The sequence below is a fragment of the Pelodiscus sinensis genome, chromosome 17 (genome assembly GCF_052426305.1).
Source record: "Pelodiscus sinensis isolate ZL-2025 chromosome 17, ASM5242630v1, whole genome shotgun sequence".
In the NCBI taxonomy this organism is placed as follows: domain Eukaryota; kingdom Metazoa; phylum Chordata; order Testudines; family Trionychidae; genus Pelodiscus; species Pelodiscus sinensis.
In genome coordinates this window covers 18,991,501-19,017,038 of record NC_143068.1, presented here as the reverse complement: position 1 = coordinate 19,017,038, position 25,538 = coordinate 18,991,501, and the positions used below count along the sequence as shown (strand labels likewise).

Here is a 25,538-nt window from a genome sequence, read left to right as displayed (position 1 = left end):
GGGAGCCAGCTTTTTAAGCCCACGCCCCCTCGAGCATTGTCTCCTCCCCACCCTTGCTGCCTCAGTGGGAGGCAGCAAGGGGAGGTGCAGAGACCTGGCTTAAAAGCCAGCTCCCCACCTCTATCAACTCCTGCCTGTCCCCCGCCCTGCACCCTCCAGGCTGCTGCCTCTCTATCAGAAGCAGCAGCCTGGTGGGCAGGCGCAGCTCTACAGGATCTGGTACTTAGAGCTGGCCTAGGAAAGCTCCTGCCTCCCCCCTTCCTTTGCTGTCTGGGATACAGAGGCAGAGGGTGGGGGGGGGAAAGAGTGCATGTGTAGTTAACAAGATCAACCAGGTGTATCAGTTAAGCTTGTCAACTACACACGCGCACACACACACACACACACACACACACACACTCGTGCCCCCGCCCCCCTTTAATCATGTAGTCTTCACATTGACAGGCTGATTTGGGACCATTTTGATTCAAACAACAAAATTATAGCCAACTCCAAATATAAGGCTAATCCTGCAATTACAACTGGGCAATGCCATTGGAAATAAGACTAATCACTGTTAAATCTGGTCAGCAAAAACAGTAATACTTGATGATGGATTAGCAGGGAAAAAAACCCAGTTTGTTAAACCTGACCTACTCTGAAAGGCAGTTAGGAAAACATGTCTTTACTACAAAACTGAACAAAGTAAATTGATAAGTTCATAAGGAACAAACATGGAGTCTGTTTAAAAGTACATACTTTCAGAATAAGACAACATTGATAGAACATTGATCATGGAAGTCCAACAGCACAACCAACCATTCCTCAGCATGAAACTGCAAATGGCTGGCTCCAGCAGTGAAAGCACCAAAAGAGAATTTACTACAAATTACCCCACAAATAGTAAAATCCTACCATGGATAAGGCAGTTTGTAGTTTTCACATGTGTTCGCTGGGCATGGTATACTGTAGATTCTCCCTCTTCCTCCCTCCCCTGCCCCCAAGACTGCTATAAACTCCTAGAAAACACCTGAAAATTACCAACTGCCTTGCCCACAGTAGGATTTTACCACTTACAAGGTCACGTATGGTTTTTTCCCTTCCCCAAAAAAGGTGTTTTCCCCTAGCAAAGATAACTACTTCGAGTCAAGGACCAAAAATGCTGTTTCATTGCGCAGCTCTTCAGAATCCTACAGGAAGCAGTTAAACTGTCAAGAATCAGGTCAATTTAAACCTGGTGCTCCTGGGGAAAGCTATGAGCTGCAGTTTAAATATGCACTGGAGTTACTTTTACCTGGAATGTCAAAATGCCAACTAATGTCTAGTCTACAGAAGACATGCTACATCAGAGCTGCACAGATGCACCTGTGCCACTGTAGTCCATCTAGTGACGATGCTTTCTGCTGACAGAAGAGCACGTTCCTATCAACATCAAATTACTTAGCACTTAGGTTGCTGTCTTGTGTGTCACTCAAAGGGTGGCTTTCAGACCCCTAAGCAACTTAAGTTACATTGACAGACAGTCTAGACTACTGCTTAAGAGAAGGAAATAGTTAAGTTCCCTTCCCGATTCCTGTTCCTCACTATTGCGAAGATGCTGGGGAGAAGTGATAATTACCCAGTAGTCTCACAGCAGCAAATGTCTCTGGATTGGGGAAATGGAAGAGCTTACTTTTAACAGCTGGGGGAGAAAAGTTACAAGTTTGAAACAGGAGTTCAAAGCTGATTAATACTTATTCTCCTGCCTCTGCAGGAGAACAGCATGAGGAATCAGGGCTTCTTGACATCCCCTCCCATTAGCTTGTAAACTCTGGTAAGTCTCTCAAGAGCCAGCCAGAACTCAAAAGCTTGATAGACTGATAGCTTCTGGGTTGGATGCGTGAAGGAGAGGGTAAGATGCACCAAGCAAGATTCTCGGAAGATCAGTGAAAACAGTTTTACTGTCCAAAAAGCAAATAATTCTCACCTGACGGATGTTTCTACTGAACTTGATTTCAAAAGTCCCTCAATGCATCAGTTTAGAAAATGTTAGTGCACAATACGTGTTTGCTCATGTCACTGTTAGGCAAACATATCACGGGCACAGGTTTATAGTGATGCTAAGACTCTATGGTGATTAACATTCTAGGGTTATGGTTATGAATGGCTGAGACCATCGCGCTTTCACTGTTACCTAGATGCTACAACAAAAGCTGCTGCATAAAAATGCATTAGCCAAAGACATTCAAAGCATTCATGAAGGACTAGTAAAGAGTCTATTTCCTTTAAGTTACGCAGTTTATAATGTATTCTCAAAGATTCCTTTACAGATGACCTACCGAGAACAATTTTATTTCACTTGTTACTCCTTTCTGCTTTAAGTTCCCTAGCCACATGCTCTCTCCCCTCCTCCATCTCCAGCCCAGAGAAGAGTGTATAGAAGATTGTTCTTTAAGTTTCCTGTTATAAATATAACGCACGAGAAATTAGCTGAAGAAAAGGAAGGCATGACTATTAGGTATGGTAGCGTGTACCTATTTACATGATTAACCAATGAGCCTGGGCTCAATGTTACATGCACCCTCTGTCCCGTGCAGAGGCTGCAAGGGGGGGGGGGGGGAGGAGTGGGAGTCAGTACATGCGGGAAGCCAGCTTTAAAGCCAGCTCCCTGAATGTGCCAGCTCTCACAAAGCCACCTGCTCCCCCTCACACAGAGCTTCGAAAGTCCTCTACAATGCCAGCACTGAACAAAATTCCTGCTAAAGTCACTTCAGAGGACTACCAATAGTTTTTACATTACCAAAACAGTGATTTGTGTTGCTAGCTACTAATATGAATCCACAGATAAACTACTGTTATCACCTTACTCCATCTCCATGCTCTATTACAATTAGTTGTTTAATGGATATAATTTCTAAAAGCCAAATACTCTCATCAAGGTGTTATGGGGTCAATTGAATGGTCACCTAAAATCAGTTTAGCATAATTGTTTAACTATCTCTCCAATTTGAATTTAGCTGCTGGAGTGCCATGATGCATTCATGCCTGCTGTTTTTCTTAAGCAAAAGAGAGCTTCTCCTGTTGACAGTTAATCCACCTTCTATAGGTGGTAGCTAGGTCTATGTGACAAGCTCTCCTATTGACATGGCGCTGTCTACACTGAATGGGTTAGGTTGGTATAATTACATTGCTCAGGGGTGTTGATTTTTCACAACACAAACCACAACACTGTCTAATATAAACTTGGCCTGAGTAAGTTTCTCAGACCTGAACAAATATGTATTAACTCAATCATGGTTCAATACAAAGTAGTACTTCACCCACCTTGTCTTCATACATACCAAAAAGACTCTTCTCTTCAATGATAGTCATCCTTAAACTTTTCTTTATGTTACATATATTTTTAGGTACTATCAGACCAAAAGACAGCCCAACCATACATAAATACAATTCTGCTGAATCAATGGAATATACCTGACTAGGCCAACACTCAGTCTGGCTCTACACTGTATAGTATCTCTGAAAACATTGTTTACTGCAATTGTACATGGTTGCTATAAAGCCAGTTGTGCCACATTACAACAAGTTTTTATGATTAAAGGATCATTAGGTTTATAAAGTATCCCCCAAAATACGCCAAAACCAATATTAAGGAACTCAAAATAGGCAAGGAAAAAAGGGTCTATTATCTGAATGGCGTAGTGTCAAGAGGTCTCAGTCATTTTTCTATCCATTGTGCACAGGACTGTATGTATATCATACTAAATAATGCTTAGAGGCATTTCATTTATAGTCCAAGGAGTCAGCCAAGATTTCAGCAATCTACAGAGAAACTGATCACACTGTCAAACAGAACATTAATCAAATGTTTATCTGACACAAATTCCAATTTTGTCTTTTCACACTTAGGCCCTCATGGCAAACCCAGTCTGCCATGTCAGCTGAAAAACAGAAATCAAATGTGGTCTCCTTAATGCCAAACAATAGTAGAAAAGATTTCATGCATTTTGGACAGAATGTTATCTTTCTTCAGCTTGGAAACATTAACAGCAGCAGCACAAATCTCTAGAATGGAACACACTTACTGTAACAAGGACAAAGGTATAAACCAAGCAAGTAGTTGTCAACTACTAGACAACAGCAGCATGGCTTAAACCAGCACTCAAAAGACACAAGTTAGTACATTTATATAGAGCTATTTAAAAACTGGCCTGGCAGAATGAAAAACCCACTTTTCCATTTGAATATCTGTTAAAATACGTGGAATCTTACTCAAATGTTAGCATTACAAAAGTTTGGGCTTATAATGGGAGAAACCTTTCTATGGAAAACAGTCTTGCTCTCACATTCTGCACAATCTTTGTGTGATGACTTAATTTTGACACTTTCTTCTCACCTACATAGAAAAGACACTTTTTAAAGAGTCGTTTTAAATAAAGAGCTCTTTACAGATCAGTTTGTAGGATAAAGAAAATCAGCATTTAAAGAGGAAACAGTGTATTTGGGAAGGAAGGGATGATTCAGCTGCATGAGACAGGGATGGTTATGGCTGCCAGGTGTCCAGTTCTCTCCTGGACAGTCTGGTATTTGTGGCCCGTCTGGTAAAAAAGCCAAAATACCGGACATATAAAATGTCCAGTATTTTCTGTTTTTTCCTCGGACAGAAAGCTGTCAAGGAGGACATTCTTTCCTTGCCGCATCTGGCATGGGTGAAGAGAGCAGGGACCATGTTGATTTAAAGGAGCAGTGACTTTTTTTGTTTGTACACCAGAACCTAGGAGGGCCCAGGCTAGTAGACTGTGTGCTCCAGCCCTGTGGTGGGGCGGCAGAGGGGCTAGAGTACCAGCGCAGGCTTGCCAATGCTCGGGAAAAAAAGGGGCCTGCTGAGCCTCAGTGGCCAGATCCAGGCAAGCCAGGAGCTGCTTCTGGCCCTTGGGCCTGAAGTTCCCCACCTCTGGCATAAGAGATCACAACAAAAGATGTTCTCTTTCAGCCAAGATAGGAGTGCTCACTCTTAAACACTATGGAATTAAGCTTCATGGACAGTTGAAGAAAGTCATTATTGGTCTTACAATTAATTCTCCATGTGCAAGTTCCTTTAGGAAAAAAAATTAAAAGCCAGTTCACTAACTCCCTTAAAAGCAGTTCATGTTTTTTCTTTTATATGCATGAACTGAGAGTTTATTTTCTATAATTAGATTTTTCTAGTTTTACACCATTGGGTTTCTGATACCCAGGGCTCAACAAACAATGTAATCTACTCGCCTGTGGCGAGTAGATTACATCCTGGAAGAGCCAGCTCCGAGCAATCTGCATATGTGCAGAACGATTTGCGCATGCGCAGAATGGCAAACCACGCAGCTGGCGAGCCATAGCTTGGCAAGCCCTGCTGATACCAATACAGATATGAGGAAGCAGAAGCCCAAGCCACACCAATTTTCAAAGTATTCACTATACAGAAGCTGATGTTCAAATATATGAATCTTTACCACCAGCATCATACACGTCCTTCTCTTCTGGAACAAAGTCATGAATATCTATAACAGAAATTAATACGATCAAATAAAAAATAAATGCTTGTTTGTAGTCTATTGGAAGAATTTCATGCAACTTCAAAAATTCTACATAGAGCAAGTCAATATAAAGCCTCAAAAAAAGCTAAGACAATGATGGACATATTTAGGACATGATTAAGGATGCCACTTATATGGCATCTGAGTTAAGAGATAATATGAACATCACCTGGAAAGAGGAAAATGAAACATGACACTTAAGAATGGAGAACAGCCAAATCCATCAGTTTGACAAGCCTGAACATATCAGTGAACATAGAAATAAATGGGGGAAACTGGCGGACACCGTATGCACCTTAGGGAGAAGGGTGGATAAAAAGAATGTTTGAACGCTTAGGACTGGAGAACAGTTAATGAAAGTTCTCATACTGTAGTTTTACATACACTTATGCAATCTAACGTATCCATGAAGTTTAAGTCAGCCATTTCCCTTTTTGGAGCCATGTCCAACTGGAAAGAATAGCAGTGAATGACTATTAATAACTTCAACCATTTTGAAGTCTGTACTATAGAAACAAGAATTTTATCTCTGAAGGTACTCTCAACAGAGACCTCTGTTGTCTCTCAAAACGTTAAAGAGACACTCTACACAGAATGTCTGCATCTTTTAACCAAGAAGATCAAAAGGTATAAGCTTGCATAATTTTTCACAAGCTGAGCAGTGGTGAATGCTAGTGTGTCCAATTCTTGGCATTTTGATTACAATGATACAAGTTAAGGATTTGTTTTTAAAAGTCCCTAAGTTTTGACTGCCAACTTTTCCTTTTATCATTTGGGCAGAATGATGGAAAGATTTTGTATAATCCATGAAAGAGTATACTTGAGGCATCATGAAGAAGCAAAACACATGGTAAGAACCATCAAAAAGAGCTATACTGATCAATCAGTGTTTAAGTTATGATTCACGGCAGCAGCGAAATGTGAGGATGCAATTCCATTAAGGCAAGAAAAATCCTGTATTTAAACTAGCACAAAACCTTTACCTTCCAAATTAGCTATCTTGTTCTCTCCACACAAGGCAGGTAGCCTTAGTAAAGCAAGATAATTTAAAGCTGATTTCATAGGACATATTATATTTAGTTTTCTTAATTCAATTTGGAGAAAAAAATAGTCTTTACAAGAATGTAACAGGATGTTAGCCCTTCTTAGTGGATAAGAGTTAGTCAGCTTCAGTTCCCTATAACTGAGACATAACTGCTTTCCTGCCAAAGATATCCAAAAACTGCCCCAGAACTTCCAGTATGGGGAAACTTATATCCCTTTAGACTGTACAGCTGAAGAGATCATAGGAATAACCAAAGTTACTCTTTGCCTTGGTAAATTACTTTTTTGCTTGTGGAATAAAAGGTCCTTTGAGGAACCAGCACTTGAAAGAGATACTTGCAGTCAGATGGGCAGCACTGGCAGGCCCTCAGACCCCTTTTTCAACAGCAATCTGAGCAGAATATGCACTCAAGCAAGAGACATTAAGTGAGCATCATTTTTCATGTATCACCTGAATTTGGACTTAATGGTTTTCAACGCTTATCTAAAACTGTTTGCTGGTTTCACCATTTAAAAAAGTTCATAGTCTCTAAATCAAACTCCTATCTCCCTCCCCTCTCCCCCCCCCCCCCACACACACTCCAACCACAAAGTGAGAGACTGATGGTGCAAAAAAAAAAAAAAAAAAAAAAAAAAAAAAAAAAGCCACCACAAAACAAACAAACACAAAAAACACACATGCCAGAAAACAAGACAGGACACAGATCTAGTTGCTTATTTTCTATTCAGGAAGAAGATATTAGAGCAGAAACCTGTAGCTTGTCCATGCTCTACAGAGATGTGTGACAAATCTGAACTGCCCCACATATCCAAGACATCAATGTATTAGTATCAAATTAATGGATGTATGCAATAAAGAGAATAGTAGTATATTATGAAGTAAAAGCTTGCAAATCTAAATTGCATTGTACACTATTCTCCAGCAGTGGGATTTTAAAGAAAGGCCCCCAAAATGTTGACCTTTAAAAGTATTAGACAGCAATGTGAAGTTTTATTTTACTAGGGAGGAAAAATGAATACCACAACAGCCAGTTAAAACCACAAGTCTGTGTATCTAATTTATACTACCCCTCTCCCCTAACACACCATACACTCACAGTAAAATAGCAAACTACACGTGGTTTTCAGTACCAACACTCTCCCCCCACTCCTCACCACACCTCTAAATAAATATCTACATAGAAACCGGCATAAATCAGGAACCTCCATAACAACTCTTTCGGGAAAAGAACAAGACTCAATACAAAGTAAAGTTGGGATACTTGAATAATGACCAGTCTTTAGTTATCTATAGAATGTCAGAATTGTACTTACACATTTTTCTGTGCAATAGGTTAGTATGCCTATTATGCATAAACAAAACCAGACTTTGATACTTTTATTTACATAAAGCCTATTGTATCTATTAGGAAAATAGTTACCCAGTCAATCATTCACTCGCACCCTTTATTTTAAAAAGCCACATAAGTCCCTAAAGCCCAAGTTCTCAAAATAGGATATGCCAAATATTCCACATATTATATACAATTATGATATTTCTTCTTATACTTTCTCTTGAAATATACCATTAAAGGCCATTTGGTAACTGATCCCATCTTCTGCAAGGATTTAAAACTCATTCTACTTAGTTAAAATCAGTACCTTTATAACCTTTTCTCAGCTGCTTTCATTCTTATTGGTTCCTCACCCAACACATACACTGCAAACACCATGCCACCAGTTTAAATCTCTAATTAGAAAGATAACTAATGCCAACTTTCTAGACTCAACAAATATACCAACAAAGAATAAAACGAGATATAGCAGCATAATAGATTCATAACTTTTTCCCCTCAATGAAGTCATATGACCATAATGAAGGTATTGCAAGACTGTATCTATCTATTTAACAAGTACCAATCTTGGCATATGATTTTGTTTTAATCAGCAATGAAGTGAACATTTAAATTTTATTCTACTTCAAACTGTTTCAGTTTTATTTTTGTTTTGTAAAGCAAACTTGTTTCCAAATCCCTCAAGAATCACTTCCTTCTGTGACACCTACAAGAAATTTCGCAACTAAATGCAGGCTGAGAGGCAGTAGTGTATAGTATAAAATATATATTTTAGACTTGTATGTAGTTTGATTGTATCCTATACCCTCCTATCTTAGGTTGTAAAGTTATTGGGACATGAACCATGTCCTTCTATGTGACTGCACAGTACCAAGCACAACAGGGTCCTAATCCTGCTCATGCAATAGAAAAAGAGCTTCTGAGCTTTTTAAAGGTCACTTCAGTTGCAAAAGTGAAAATGCTGAAGAGTCCATTACAAGTAAATAGCATGTTTGAGACAATTTGAAACAACAAATGTATTATGTAAAGCAGAAACAAGCATCTTATTGGACTCCTGACAAATAAAGATAGGGTGGTAAGCCAGGTTAATGGCGCCCCTCTCGCAGAAATATGCTATTTTTACTATATTTTTTAAAAAGGGAACTGTTAGGTATTAAAGAACTTTAAATGAAATAAGCGTAACACTGGCAAATATCCTTAGTTATTTAATCATCCTGAAAGCAGTGTGGAAGAGTGTGTGAGAGTTCAAAGGTCAAACTCTTCTTCCAGATTCTCCTAAAGAAAGAGAAGAGAACTTTACCTCTAAAGGGTAAGAAAAAAAACCCAGCTGTTTGCCCACTCATCAGCAACAGTTTTAATATTTTTTTTGAAGTATAGAGTATTCTATACTTTGTATGGAAGTCTTGTACTAAGACATTCATTGAATCAAGAATCAGGACAAAAAAGATTGACATAAAAAGGTTACATCCCTCAGAGCTTCTTAATTACAAAACCTCAGGTTCTTGTTACTCAAAATGTACAGTAATCCCCATTTTGAAAGTTAAGTGAAATCAAGAGTTTTCTTTTGAACCACTTTTGCTGTTCAGTGATAACTTACACTTAATTTTTTTTGGTTTTAAAAACCCCAAGCAATCTTATCTATGCAACTTTAAATTCACAACATTATGAAATAAGATAGTTTTGACAAATATTTTGAATATTAGAAATTAGTGTTCAGAAGGTAGTTCTGGGTTTAAAGAAATCTAGAAGCTAAAATGAAGTAACCTTTTGTCAGATGGTCTGATAAAGATGCTGAAGTTGATTAGCTTCCTCTTTCTACCCACCCTCACTGCTTGTCTTCACCTTCCTTGCTTCTCTCTTCCCCCCTACCAAAACAAAGCAAAAACCCCTGATCTATCAAGTCCTGATCCAAATCTCTGAAGCTAGAAGCTTATTATAGTAGCCTTCTTTACAAGAAACACAGGACACTAGTTTTATTGTAAACAACCCCGAAAATTTCACACCCACTTTGAACAAAAATGTCTTTTCATTTTGACAAATAAGGTAGATCAAGAATATGCTGATTTACATTAAACGTGTGTGTGTGTGTGTGTGTGTGTGTGTGTGTGTGTGTGTGTGTGTGTATTTAAAGTATATGTAGTATCTGAGAATATGTTTAGTAAAGGAAGTGAAAAAGGTCTCAATGTAGTGAGGTTTAATGAATTCTTTAAAAATAAACTGATTACAGCATGGTAAAGTTATTCTTGTAGATTTTACAGTCAGTTTTCAGAAAGAGTGAGTCCAGTCAATGTAGTAGTATTTGTCTCACTGGAAATTCTGTATAAAACATCTACCTAAAATAAACAAGACTTCTCGGCAAGAATCATCATTAAGCTGCCATTAAGGACACACCTTAAAGTTCTTACCACACAGTAAGCAAGTACAAACTAGTGGTGAACGTTTGCTACTTTTTGAGTGAAAAGTTAAGAGATAAATACTGGATTTAACAACAGATGCTAAGAGAATGTTTTTAAATACAAGTTTATTTTCATGCTAACATTTAAACAGTGCATCTCACACTAAAAAGTTACCCGTTATATTCATAATATATCATATGAACATTCTAACTTACTTGACACCACCACACAATACTAAAAAGGTAAAATGCCTTCCTGCTAAGAACACTTCTGCTCCAGCACTGGAAGGCAGCTGTTATCCTGCCTTTTCTTTTGTTGTGCTTAATCTCACGTCAAGTCATTTAGGCAACTCCAAAGTGATGAAGACATAACTGAATCACCCTTAACTAAAATCAGATCTACTGTTCTTAAATACCAATACTACACATCAATGATTCCCAAAGACCTAACTTTCCCACCTCCATCCAACCCCACAAAAAAAAAAAAAAAAAAAAGTGTAAAACATACACAAATCAGTAACTCCAGCATAGGCAATAGTTTGCCTGGCTGTAGGTCAAAAAAAAAAATAATTATTGATAATAGCCACATTTATAAGGAGGAATAGCAAATAACTTCAGAACTTAAAACTTAGAACCTGAAATTTCACAGTGATTTCCAAGAAAAGGCCAAAAGATGTAATGAATTTCAAATATTAAGTCTAGAGATTCAGTATTCTCTATAATATAGAAGAGCCGTTAATATTAGATTATGAAGTCATTAATGATCCATCACGAACTAGCATTGCTACAGATATTAAATATTTACTCCGTTTCACAAAGCTAGTAGGATTTTAAAAACATACTACTTGACTCTTCTTCCTCCCTTTGCTGAAGAATGTAGTTTCCTACTTATTTGCAATTGCTCTTTCATATTATCCAGGAAAATGTTTAAATACATCACAAATTAAGAGTATTACTTTGATTCCCAAACCTAAGTTAATAAAAGAGCTCTTAAGAGTAATAAAACATGGCGTGAAAGCATTTGCAAGCTATTGTTATAGTCCTGTGTTCTGATACCTTTGCAGACACAAAACCAGCCCCCAACAATGTAAGCACTGGTCAGCAAGTCAATGCTTGCTATTCAACTTGTAGTTAGGCGTTTTATTTCTGCGTCTTCCAGATCATATCAGTCCTACATTCAAGGCCTAATAAAATGTGAAGAATATCTTCTCTAATTGCATTTGAAACTGCGTTATTTCCCCGATCTCTCATACACACTTACAGAAACTTCCCTTTTCACATACTTCTATCACAAAACATCTCCCTGCATCTACTTAGTTCCTATTTCTATTTTTGCTTTGCACTAGATCCTTCTAGTGCTGCCTCTCCTCATACCCACCGAGTGGAAACTGATGTAGATTATAAGCTTTCAAGGTCATTTTACAAACAAACTACCACCGATACCTTAAAATAATTCAAAAAACCTTTAAACACACTAAACGAAGCCCTTTTCAAATTCAAACTCCTTTCATCAGTAGATCAATAACTCAACTTAAAGAGATTTTGTTGGCTACCACTTCAGAACTATTACACTTCAATTCAAACACTTACAAGAAGTCACACACCATATTTTATAGGATGGCTCACTAGAGCCCATACAGAAGAGCTTGCTTTGGCTTTAGAATTTCTGTATGTGAAACAAAACCAACCCCCCCCCCACACACACACACACACAGAATAGAAATACATACAATCACTTTTTAAAAACCCAATATCGCCCAACGGATATTAAGAAAGGGGAGTGAAATCAAATCTCCGAACACTTAAAGAACTGTATTGTCCTCGTTTGGAAACGTCTTTTGTTGTTGTAGAAACCAGTGGGGGTTTATTTATTTATTTTTAAAACTTCCTATTTCCCATAGTTTAAAGCAAAAGAAAAGCAGCACAATACCCAATACATCATCAGGAGCTTCTCAGACTTCACATATCAGGCAGTAAAATGAAACAAAAAGAAACTGACAAGACTGATCAATAAACTTTTCATTACCAAATCTCTTCTCCTCCGCCCCCCGATAAGCCACACACACTACAAACCAAACCCTTCTTCCAGGAACATCCCTGACTCACAAAGAAATGTTCTCTTCTCTTCCCTCCCGCCCCCCGAAAAAAAGTCGACATTTTGAATATTTAAAACAAATACCCAGGTATATAATGGAAGTTTGAAGCACCTACTTACACAGAGTAAGTGGGAGAAGGGGGGGCACGGAGGGAGGGGATCCCAAGCTGCAGAGAGGGAAATCAGAGATCGACAACTTTATAGGTGGGAGGGAAAAGACGAGAGAAGAGTCTTGCTCTGCCTTTTTTTCCTTCCTCCTCTTCCTCCCTCCCAAGGGGTTCTGGGATGAAGATCAGCCGGGTGGGGCGGGGGGGGGGGGGGAGAAGAGTAAAGGAAGAGATTTTTTTACCTGCTGTTCCTTCTCAATTGCCGGCTGGAGGATGAAACGGACAAACACGAGAGTTGGGGCTTGAATGAAAAAAAGAAAGGGAGGGATTGGGGGCTGTTGTGCTTTACTTCCACACACCTGCCCCTCTTTTCGCCTCTGCTCAGGTGGAGGGGAAGGGGAGGGTTATGTGCTTCCCCCCCAACACACACCTGCCCCCCAACTGGGGAAGAACCAATACCTCTACCCCACCTCCTGGAGAAAGAAGGAAGGCGCCAAGATACCACGGTGATGGGCCACCTCACGGATTTAAGATGCAGAACAGCGCCCTATCTCCCGCGCCTGCTCCTTCTGGGGGAGGGGTACGTCCTCTTCGCATGAGGCCCCCCCATGTATGCACACCCCTCCCCCTTCTCACGAGGGGGTGCTGTGGGTCCCCTGAGAAGCTGGGACCCCGTTGGGGGGTGTCCTGAGTTGAACGCCCGCCCTCACCTGGGAGCGAGTCGCCTCCCCAGCCGGCATCCTGCGGGGGGGGGGGGAAGAGAGAGAGAGGGCAACAGCGCCGCGAATGCTGCTGAAAGGAGCCCAGGCTCGGCTGCGCCAGCGCGCTCGGGCCACTGTTTGTAATAAATTACTCCCCTCCACCCGCAGCTGTTGTGCCGCCCCCCCCCCTCGAGCCACGCCCCCTCTCCGTAGCCCCGCCCACTAGAAGGCCCCTCCCCTTGCTTTTCCTTCTTCAACCGCCTTGCAGCGCTCCACTGGGGGTGGAGCTAGGGAAATGTAAAGGGGGGAGGTGAAGAGAAAGAAACTAGGGAGTTGGCTGGAGAGATAGTGGCGGTAGAACAGATAGGGGAGGTGTAGGGGGCAAAAGGGGTGGAGCAGAGGGCAGGACAGGGAGGGAATGTAGGAGAAGGGGCAAAAGGGGAGCAATTGATATGGAGGGGGCAGAAAAGGGAAGACTCAAGGGGGAGGAAGGGAGCAGATGCAGAGTGCAAAATATTTTTTAAATTGTAAATACATTGAATAATTAGTAGGTTAGGCTGGAAAGAGACATAAACTGCCCTTAAAGTGCTAAGGAATAATTGCTCCTTTTTGGCCTGATTCCCAGGGGTGCTGTGCAACTACAGCTCTTGTTGACAAAAAGGGGTGCTTAGCTCTTCTGAAAAATCAGACCAATCTTTAATTTTGCTGTGGAATGGGGGCCATTAACACCATTTGAGTTGTTTTCTTTGTGCTATCCAATAACTCCATTTTGAGGGAACTGTGTAAGAATAGGATTACTTGCTTCTATATTTCTCTTAAATGGCTAAGAAATCAAGGGCAAATTAGTTTTCATTCTTTTATGTGTTTTGTAATTCAGGAAGATAGCTATCTTCCTGAATTACAAAACACATAAAGGAACTATTATTCTAGTATACTGTAAGGCTTTATATATATTATACACAAGCACACAATATAATCTAGATTAATAGTCCACAATAGCAGTATTATAAGGCTCATTGTTTTGCTAACTTCCATTACACTATACCATGGTAAATGTGAATAACATACATGTGAGTTTTTCATTAGCTTCCTGTTGTGATCATTCTGGGAAAACAGAGACATTTTTTTATCTTGCTAGTAGTCTCCAGATGACCACTGGCTACTGCAGAATAATTAAAGTTTAGAACAGATTCACATTTTTACACAGCAGAGAAACACACCCATATAAAATAAGGCAGCAGATACACAATGTACTGCGAGTCATCACAGTCTTGCTTAAGAAAATTAGTGAAAAATTAATGAAAGAGGATTTTGGAACATACCTAGTGGAAAGAAATGGTAACACTAAAAGAAAAGAGAACATGAGCTTATTCCACACTCTTGCAACATATGATGGTTGCTCAAATAAATTTACTCAGTTGCTGATGTTGGTGACTTATGTTTCTTTAAAAAGATTTTAGCCTGTGCTGTATGCCAAAGTGGAATAAACTCAGTAAAGAAGCAAGTAAAGGGGAGATAAAATAATATTTAAGTGTCTGTGCTCCAACTGTGTTTTAGATGCTATAATTAAATCGAACTCATAATACTGTTAGCAAAGCATTTAGCAGTCTCAGCTGGCCCCTGATGTTAGCACCTTATTGAAGTGAATGATGTGAGGGAGGAGTGAGTTCCCAGTTGGGTTGCTTCTCTTGTTTTCCTGGAGACAGTTTAAGAGACTTGAATTACAGCTCATTGAAATCAGTCCTACACTTCAGTGGGCTTTGGATCAGACCCATGTTTCTAATAGGCCCTATGTGTATCATTTTAAAATTATTCTGTTTTAAACAGAGGAAATCCCTAACGTTGATGCACTAAAACTGATGTGCTAGCTATCAATTTTTAAACCACAATTTGTTCTCCTAGCCAAAACTGGGCCCAAGTATTAAACTAGAAGGCTGTGTCTAGACTGGCCAGTTTTTCCAAAAAATCAGCTGCTTTTCCGGAAAAACTTGCTAGCTGTCTACACTAGCCGCTTGAATTTACGCAAAACCACTGACTTCCTACTGTAAGAAATCAGTGCTTCTTGCGGAAATACTATTTTGCTCCCGTTCAGGCAAAAGTCCCTTTTGTGCAAAGCTTTTGCGCAAAAGGACCAGTGTAAACAGCTCAGATTTGTTTTCCACAAAAAAGCCCCGATCGCGAAAATGGCAATCGGGGCTTTTTTGGGAAAAGCGCATCTAGATTGTCACGGATGCTTTTCCACAAAAAGTGCTTTTGCAGAAAAGCGTCCATGCCAATCTGACGCTCTGTTCCAAAAATGCTTTTAACTGAAAACTTTTCTGTTAAAAGCATTTCCGGAAAATCATGCCAGTCTAGACGCAGCCGAAATGAAAATTGACAGTGGTGTAAATTAAACAGTCGTAGGATCAAGCAAACACCTTTTTCAAACTTTTAATATGCTGTCTTGCTTACCTGGATTTTTACCTCATTGATGGCTCTGAGCAGAGGAAATGACAGTTATTGGCACACAAAGAGCTATTCTACTGGATGGTCTTTAAAGAACAATGCTTTCCCTACTTGTGTTCTGTGTTTCATTAGTCATTGGCTTGGGGAAAAATCCCTCTAGTGTAGCCTAGGCCAGTGGTCACCAACCAGTAGATCGGGATCTACCGGTAGATCTTAGAGCCTCTGACAGGTGATCCTAACCGGTTTGGCCGGGAGACTATCAAGTGCTGGCACTTCAGCTGCCCCTCCTACCACTGCCCAGCTGCTCCTGCCCTGAGCCTCAGAGCTGCCCCTGGGAGCTTCCTGCTTGTTGTGCAGGGTGGGGGAAACAGAGGCAGGGGTCATTGATGTCACACTGTCCCCCTCCTCTGTACCCCATATTTATAGAGTGAGGGCAGAGGGTCCTCAGCCAAGGGGTGGAGCAGGGGGATTTGGGTTTGAGGTAGATCCTGGATTGACTTAAATTCAAAAAGTGATCTTGTGCTTTAAAAGGTTGGAGACCACTGGCCTAGGCAATAGCTTGATAACAAGGGCTAACTTTAAAAGTTTATTTATATTCCTATATCCTAACCCTGTAAACTGCTCAGAGAGGAAGACCCCCTGTTCCCACACGGAGCCCCTCGAAGTCAAAATATCCCTATATGGATCATCTTACAGGATTAGGCTCTTTGAATTGTTAATGCAGAGTATTGTTTCAATGGGTGGGTTTTTTTGTTTGTTCTTTTTTGCAACTTTAAGCCTCAATTTTGCCACTAACTTTGTGAAGAGTCTCAGTGGAAGTTTTCGGGGATGCGGTGGTTGACCAAATACAGACTTAAATGCAGGATCAGCCTTTTAGGTATTTTTTTAACTCTATTATTTATTTAGTGAGGTGTTTGTGCACCTTTATAGAATTTTGTAGCATGTTGCCGGAACTTCAAGATGGCAGCAGCATAACAGAGCATTAAGTAGCATACTGTAGCCTTAATCTTTGTGTGTGACTGTGCTGCCAACTCCAAATGTTTTAGAGCTTTTAACATTCATATTTGCAAGTTTCAGGAAAACACCATATATCATGAGACACAATAAAATTGCAAAAGTTGGCAACATTGCTTGAGCTAGAGACACATAAACAAGCGTTGGGTTTTTTTTTCCATTTGTTTGTTTGATTTTTTTTTTAAACTCTTCTGGGATGAAATCTTGCTTTAATGATTTGAAGGGGGATGGGTGTTCCATTGATCTCACTGGGATCAGGCTATTACCTATAGTGAGCGTAAGCATGATGTAAGAGGAAATACAGAAGCTGCATATATTTGAGTCCATTATGATATGCAATAACTGGAGAAAAGATTATGATATTGCAATGCTTCTTTCTATATAAATTTTAAACATAGGCTCCAGTCCTGCAAACGTATGCATAACTTGTTTGACATGAGTAGTCTTCTGTAAGGATATATTTACTCTGCATACTTATTTTGGAATAAGCTATTCCAGAAGAAATACTCTGAAATAGCTTATTTTGAAATAGTGCATCTATACTACGAGGAAATCTTGAAATCAGTCCGAGGTAGGCTCCCCTAATGTGGATGCACTACCTCGATTTAGAGCATCAGGAAGCACTGGAGAGTAATTACTTTGAATGGCCTTAGGAAGGAGCTATTTCGAAATAGCAGCAGTGGAACGTCCGCAATACAGCTATTTTGAAATAGCAGTTTTGGAAGAGGCATTATTCCTTGTGGAATGAGATTCACAGAAATTGGAATGAGCTGTCCGTTATTTCGAATTTATTTCGAAATAACGGAATTGCTGTGTAGATGCTTGCATTGTTATTTCAGAATAACGGCTGTGCTGAGTAGACGCACCCTAAATGAATGCCATTACTCACATGAATTGTTTGTAGAAGTGGGGCCTAAACATGTAATACCACCTCGGAACATATTCAGCAGTCCATTGAAGCAGATGCACTTCCTGCTGATTTTAATGGAACCTCAGTCTGCAGAAACAAATTTTGCTACATGTGTGGAAGAGCACCACAGAATAAAAGTGTACAGTTAACTTCTGTCCTTGAGATATGAGAGCATGTGAAGTTAATGTAAATAGAGCCCTGCATGCATGCAGGAGGCCCCTGAGATGCGACTGCCTGAGTTCTGACTCCCTGCACTTACAACCGTTTTTGTAAATGCAGAAGGGGCCAGAAACCCCCAACATACATCCTCGGCCCACATTTACGATGGCACATGGTGCCTTCCGTAAATGTGGGTTCGAGTTACAATCCCCCCGACTTGCGACGCTTCCTCTGGAACCAATCACATCGCAAGTCGGGGGCCTCCTGCACAAAATTTGTATCTGTATCCACATCTATATCAGCAAAAATGAGCTGCAGATATTTCAGGGGTGGGCAATACTTTTTGCCCCGGGGCCACTTCAAAAATTTGGAAGGGGCGAGGGTCCTAAGCAGGAAGGGGCAATGCCTAAACTGGAAGGGGTGGGGTTACCCCACCCCCAGATAATGATTGGTCTGGGGGTGGGGGAGTACTTTTGCCTTCCCTTCCCACTAGGCATCCATGCCCTGGAAGAGGCTTGGCATGCCCCACCACTCCCAGGCCAATCAGGGGCGGGGGAGTATGGGAAGCCTCCTCCTGCCCTGCGAGGAGCACATGACACTTTGAAGTGCTGTGGGCTCCTCACAGGACCGCAAAGGTCCTTTTGCTCACCCCTGAGATACTTGCTTTATATTCACAGGTATCTGCAGATTTTCAGGGTTCTACACAGAATATGTGTATCTGCACTCCTATCCATAAAAATGGGCCACAGATGCAGATACCTAGATGTAAAGTGAATATGCACAGGTTTGCAGGGCTCTAAATGTAAATACAATTAAATGCCAGATCAGTGAATTTGGTTTATCTTCTGGTACAACTTGGCTTTGTTTATTTTGTTGGTTTGATTTGGTTTGTTTTTTAAAAGGCTGGGTAACTGTAGCATCCTAATCAATATTATAAATAGAAATGCAGGTCAGAGAGATCAGGTTATCAGCACACACAAAAAAAAAAAAAAAAAAAAAGTGATGAGTAAGAAAAGAGAAAGATTGTTTCCGGAAAACCAAAAAGCCCAGAATAGGTTAACACTTTTGTTAAATGCATCATATAATAAAACATTAGACATCTGCAATGAAAATATTAGTTTTTAAAGATTAGTCATAATGGTCTTTGTGATTTATACTCGTGGCTCTGGAAATGTTTGATATGAGGGAAAGGGGAACCTGTGAAAATCGTATTTTTCTTACTTTTCTTTTGCCTTATGTTGAAGATTTTTGCTCTCTTTCTGCAATCACTGCAACAATTTGTGTTATGTATGAAGTGAAAACTTCTAGACTAATGCACAGGGAGCACTGATAGGACAGTCTTTGTAGTGTAATGCTATTTGCTGATACATAGGCTCACCAAATTCAGTTTAGTCACAATCTAAAAAACAGCAGCAAACCCAGAAGAAAGATAATCTTCCCACCACAGAGAAATAAAATAAGGTCGCTTCCCTTTCTATTTCCCTCTCCCATACAATCATTCAAAATCGTTTTTTTTTAAATTGCATTGCAACACTTTTAAAATATTTTAGTGTAAAGATCTTGGTATGTGCATCAAAGGGAAAGCACTGTCCAAGAGACAATTGACACCAGACCTTAAGCAACAAGAAGCCTTCACTCAAACTTAAGTCCATCACAGGTTAATGTAGATAATAGTTTTAAATAACTCACCCACCATAAGCAATAAATTATTCAATCTCTACCTCCGAGTAGAAAACCTGCCTAGTCACTGTTTCGGGTTGGGCCTCCTTTACTTTAGATTCATATTCAGATGGAATGGGATTTAAGATATCTGAACTTAATCTCACCTCTGCCACAGACATCCTGTATGTCTCTAACGCTGCCAATTCTTATAGTGTTATTGTGAGCCTCCCACAGTTTGGTGTTTTTTTTTAAAGCCCCTGATCCTGGAGGCAAGTGATCAGAAGATTTGCTTTTATTTAAAAAAAAAGTATTATTTCTAGCTCTCATGGTGGAGGAAATATTGAAGACATGATCCATGTGAAATCTAAAGGCTCAAATATACCAACATGTATTTTTTTTTAAAATATACCAACATGTATTTTTTTTAAAAAACACACCTCGTGGTATTGGGCACCTGATTCATTGTTTTTGACTATTTGGATCTTCATCTATATGCACCAATTTCTTTTTGTAACATTGATATTAATATTTCCCTCCCTCTCCAGTGTTGAAATTCATTCTTGTTCGTGCTCAAATAGATATGATGATGGGGACCATTATATATACAAACATTCTTGTGATGAAATCTTTTGCAGTGCTTTGTGTACTTGTTTTGTTTGTTTTTTAACCTCTCTCTGTTCCACAAATTTCTTTTATTTTGGCAAGGAGTAAAAGAAAAGCCAATCCTGTCAGCTGACTTCTATGTTTTTGCCTCAAAGAGTAGTATGTTTACAGGAAATGCCTGCTACAGAGACAGTTCTGTAGCTAGACACAGTGTCAGATTTGACTAACATGCTCACATGATTAGGTTTACTAAGTGAGGACACAGATGACAGAGTGATGAGAGAGTTGCAAACAATCAGGCTTTTGCAACATCGGTTAATCCAAGAAGCAATTTTATGCTGTACCTCCTTACTGATTCTGTAACCATTCATGAGGTTACACGTCCCCTCCCCCACCAAGAATGTGCCTCCCTGCTGTATTAGTAACTATCTCTTCAACTCATATTCAGTTACCAGTCTCCCTCTATAATCAGCAGCAGCTTTTTTTTTTTCATTCTAGACCAAAAGGACTACTGCAGTCTTTAAAAGTGCACTCATGTAGGTATTTTAATACTTGAATGTGTGGGTTCAGTTACATGATATGTAGTGAATTCAACATGAATGGTTTTATTTTTATCCTGCAAAATAAACTGCAGTTTGTTTCTTTCTGTGATATGCACGTGCTGTGAATGAAAATGCATAATTTCAAGTATAGGCAGGTATGTTTACAATAGCTTTATTTCATAATTTGAAGCTTTACATTTGTCTTTGATTTTTTTCTGATTCAGCATGAACTTTATTTAACAGTTTTGAAATATTGTGTCCTGTAACTTCCTTGTTTACTTATCACAATGTACATGACGTATTAAAGCAAATGCAAGCTGAGCTGTGATAAACATGTTTATTTTGAGACATTTACAAGTTATCATATTTCCTAAAATATTTGCCATTCTAGCAAACTCAAGCTTTTGACCTCCCACCTATGCCCCAAAGCTTTCTTTCTGCAATGGCAGCACTCCACTGTGTCTGCATATGTTCTGTTTTTTGCTGAGTTGTGTTTTTAACCTGCAAGGTATTTGGGGTCAGGATTCTGTTATTTATTCACCACAGAGTACCTGTACAATTAATACAAATAAACTGGGAAAATGTACATTTATGCAAAAAATCTGCCTGATGAAATATTTCAAAATGGAGATTATTAAACCACAGCTGTTGCTCAGAATTCACTCAGTACCTGAGACACTGATAACTATTGTTATTGGTCAGTTTCCAACTTTTTCCTAGTATCACAGGACCTTTATTCTGGATCTCAAGAGTCAGATCTGGGAACAGACTATTAATCCTAGCTCTTCCTTTTTGTCTGATTGGTTTGGGGGTTGCAATCCTCTTGCTGTTAATTTATAAAATCCTTTCTTTTGTCTATAGAAAATCAAGAACAAACAAGTTTATTATTAATAGTGACTTTTTTAATATTAAAGCTCAATTCCTAAAAATGTGTAATTATGGGACTACTCACATGTGACAAGGTAAGCACATGTGTAAATAGTTATGGGATCATGACCTAACATGTTACTAGTTTCATGAGCCTGTACATTGAAGTTCTATATTTGTTTACATAATAGAGAAAGTGCAGTACAGATTTCTTCATGCCATCCTACCAGTATATGTATAATATTCATAACAAAAGTAGATGTGAAATCCATACCAAATTCCAGATCTGAACAACACAAAATATTGGGGAAGTTTTCATCTGGATCCACATCTAAATTTTGCAGCTCATATCTTTCTTTAAGTGAAATATAAAACTACTTAAAATCAGTTCTTCTCTCCTTTTATGTACTGTAAAATTAATCTGTTTTCCTCCAAAAATAACCATTGAATTAAACTTCAGGGCACTGATGGCTTACACTGGAAAGTTTCTTTAATTGCATGTTTTGATGTTAAAAAGAGACTTAATTTCATCACAGCTACAACAATATGCACAAAATAAAAAACAACACAAAAATGATGGAAGTATGGTATTCACACAAAATTTCACAAAACTCCCTAATTCTGGAGGAGCCACCTCAAAAAGAAAAGGTACTGGGGCTATAATCCATGATATATTCCCTTTATGTTCAAAGGCTAAAACTGCCCAAAAAAATTAAAAAGCAACAATTACTGTTACTTGCGATTTTATTTTTGTGACATGGGCTGAGGTCTTTAGGAACTAGACTGAGGACACCAGTTCAAACAAGGAACAAATGTACTTTAAAATAGCAGTAAGGGAGAGACTTGAGATTATGTGTGCATGTTAATTTAGAGTTAAGAAAGTATTCATTTTATGTGTAAGAAACTCAAGGTTATATGAGATGTAATCCCTAGAGTTAGAATGTGGTGAGATTTTCAGTCTTACTCTAGCAAAAATATTTACCTTAGAAGCTGCCCTCTTGCTCAACTGAAGTGCCACTGCAGTATTTATTGATAGGATTCTAGGTCAAAGAGGATGGGATGCAAGAGGGACTTTTAAACAATAATAATAATTAATAATAAACTTTCATAATATTAAAATTAATCTGTCTTTCATAAACTAGAAGTAGCTGTCGTGTGTTAGTTTGTAAACTGCTGTGAGAGTGAAATGTGCTATATAAATGTAAGATGGTATTGATCAATTTTGAAGAGGCATTACAATTCTCATAGGCCTTTAGCATTCTTTCTCCCCATAGTCTCATAGCAGAAAGAATTCCCTGAGCTCTGTCTGTTTGTTTGTATTTTTCTTACAGTTGCTGCTGTCCCTTCATCAGCAGTTCTCTCTCAGTGCAGCAAAAATACTGGTGCTTCTTCACATTTTGAATGCCATGCAGTTGGTATGACAAAAATGTGCATTTGAAAGGATATAAAGACATGAGTGACTGTTTAAAATGGGGCATTAGCATGACAGTTGACAATGGCATGGTAAGCTGTTAGATCCCACTGGTTTCTAATGCTTGTTAATGAGCACAAGTATTCCTTGAGCAGGGTCAGAGATAGTTGCCTTAAATGTTCTTTACATAGACATTGGATATATTTCACATTTTGAACACACTATATATACATTTGTGTACCTTAGGCACACATCCCTTTGCTTCTGAGCATGTTTTGATTTTTTGGTTGTTTGTCTTTAGTGATTGATTTAGTAACCTGAACCTTTTCCTGTACTTTTGTTGTGTTATCTCCTCCTCCCCCCCCCTCCCCCCCCCCCCCCGCAGTTAGAGGAATAATGCTCTGGCATGCATGCACAGCCAAAGATCTCCAGGAGCCTGATCCTGAGCAATGCTGATCACTGGCAATGCCATTTAGATCAAATTACTTTATTTGGGCACTGAGCATACTTAGCAGCTTCAGGAAGCTCTCAGCAACTTAAAAGACAGAATCCTATTTTTCAGTGTCTTACCCGAAATTGGAGATTTTTGCGATAGTCCCTGGAAAAAAAAATCTTACTTATATGGGCCCAGATCTCCCAGTTGCTAAGATTTGAGGCAAAATCTACAGAGACATTGTCAGTGGTCCCAGTTGATTTCCGTAGCCCCAGATTATATGCAGATGTTTTATGAGATAAAGAGAGCAGAAGCAAAACTTGTCAAATTACAGTAAGTGTAGCAAAATACTAGGGCCCGTTTACACAAAAGCACTCTCTTCCCTAGTATTTGTCTTCAAACTTCTCACCATTACACTACCACTGAAAGAAGACTAGTGACAACATCAGGAGCTCCAGTATAGACAAACAGTACGAACAATAGTGTAGATTTGAAAAACTTCTAGATACCACCAGAAACTTGTCTACACTTATCTGTTCCCACTACTGCTATCAGCGGCAGCATGAGGCCAAGGATGGGAAATGTGAAGGGAAATGTTAGTGTAAACAAGGCCGAAGGTTGCAGTGGTGCCAGCAAGGAACTGTTTAGATATGCATGGATCAAATTTTCAGCTGTTGCAAATTAGTGTAGTGCCATTGACATCATCTACACTAATTTACAACAGTTGTGAATCTAACTCAGGATTCTAGCATGCTTAGAGACGTTTTTTCTTGTGTTCGTAAACCTGTGTCTGTTGTCGTGAGCCCTAATATTGCAATGCTGGGCAAAGTCCCATTGCATGGAGCCCTGCTGAAGTAAATAGAGATCTTCCCAAAGGGAGTTCATTCTAGGAATGAGGATTTACATGTTTCTATAATGGCAGTGGTGGTTTGCACTCACATAAATAGCATTTTAGGACTGGGGCCTTAAGGTTTTTCTACAAATAAGGTAAGTATATTGAATACTCCATTCTGCCCTCATCCTACTCATGTTAGGCTGTTATTCACAACAGTCCATAGGCAGAATTTGCCTTGTTTTAGCCTTTTCTGTTGAATTAATATATATTGTTAAATGGAGACCCATGTCAAATATTATCCCTAATTCAGGTTTTTCCTAAGATAAGGGTTTTTTTTTAAACAAAACTTATCATTGTTAGAAATATTTCCATAATTTAAAAAGAAAACAGAAAAAAATGAAAAGAAGGAAAAAGAGGGTCATTTTTTTCAAACAAGGCCTTGTGGCATTACACTAATACATGAAAGCCAGAAAGCTGAAATTTAAACTTAGGAACTATATATTTTTGACTATAATCAAAGATGAACATGATGTATTTTCTTGTGTAACTAGTGATAAATGAAAATAAATAAATAAACAGCATGGATGGTGGGTGAGGTAATATCTTTTATTGGACCAATTTCTGAAGAGCTTTTCTGATGCTTCCTGTCTGACTTTGTGTAACCTTGAAAGTTTGTCTCTCTTGCCAACAGAAGTTGGTGTAATAAAAGATATTACCTCACCCACTTTGCCTCTCTAATACTGCATATGGTATAGATAGAGAAAAATAAATTTAAAATGCAAACATATTTCAGTTTATTCACCTAAAATATTGTTCATTGTAGCTTACATAGGGATATTAAATGTTTCTAAATTACATTTTTTTAACTTACAAGTGTTCCTTTGACATCAGATTTATCCCTCCAATATCATAGTTACTGGCAACCATCAATCCAAACTGGATTATGGTATATGCGTAAGAGGTTTAATTAAAGTGCCTGGTGAATCTGTTTACAGTTGACAAGTTCAATTTGAGAGTGACATAGCATGATACACATTTCACAGACTCACGTGTTGTCTGAGTTAGAGTCCAAGATTTCAGATCACTGCTTTCTTCTTTCTCACTGTGCTTCCATCCTCTTGGAAAAAAGCCAGTTCATGTTGAGCTTCATCCATATTCCCTCCAAATTGGATGGGATTCTGCATTCCTCTGAGTTTTCTATATTGATATTGAATGACTTCATATCACTTTTACATATTGTACTACTGCCTTAGAAGGCAACCTCGCTTTCTAGAGCCATCCTGAATCTCACTATAAAAATAGTCTTGGTCATATGGTCTCCTCCCATTCTCCTGACATGAGTGAGCCTTCGCAGCTTCCTCTTCTTGATAGTGATTTCTAAGGCTGCGTCTAGATTGGCATGATTTTCCAGAAATGCTTTTAACAGAAAAGTTTTCCGTTAAAAGCATTT

The 25,538-nt window shown here is 39.1% G+C and overlaps 1 protein-coding gene across 11 annotated transcripts in view; it reads right to left on the bottom strand.

Annotated features, from left to right (window-relative positions):
• ZNF217 (zinc finger protein 217) overlaps window positions 1–13,346 on the bottom strand; it is a 102,190-nt gene extending 88,844 nt beyond the window's left edge. For 4 of the 11 annotated variants that reach the window (XR_016347031.1, XR_016347030.1, XM_014576699.4 and 1 more), the window contains exon 1: window positions 12,749–13,208. The gene's annotated coding sequence lies outside the window, so the exon portion shown is untranslated. The other 7 variants (XM_075901180.2, XM_075901181.2, XM_006129421.5 and 4 more) reach the window with 7 other exon arrangements.
• Window positions 13,347–25,538: the final 12,192 nt, after the last annotated feature.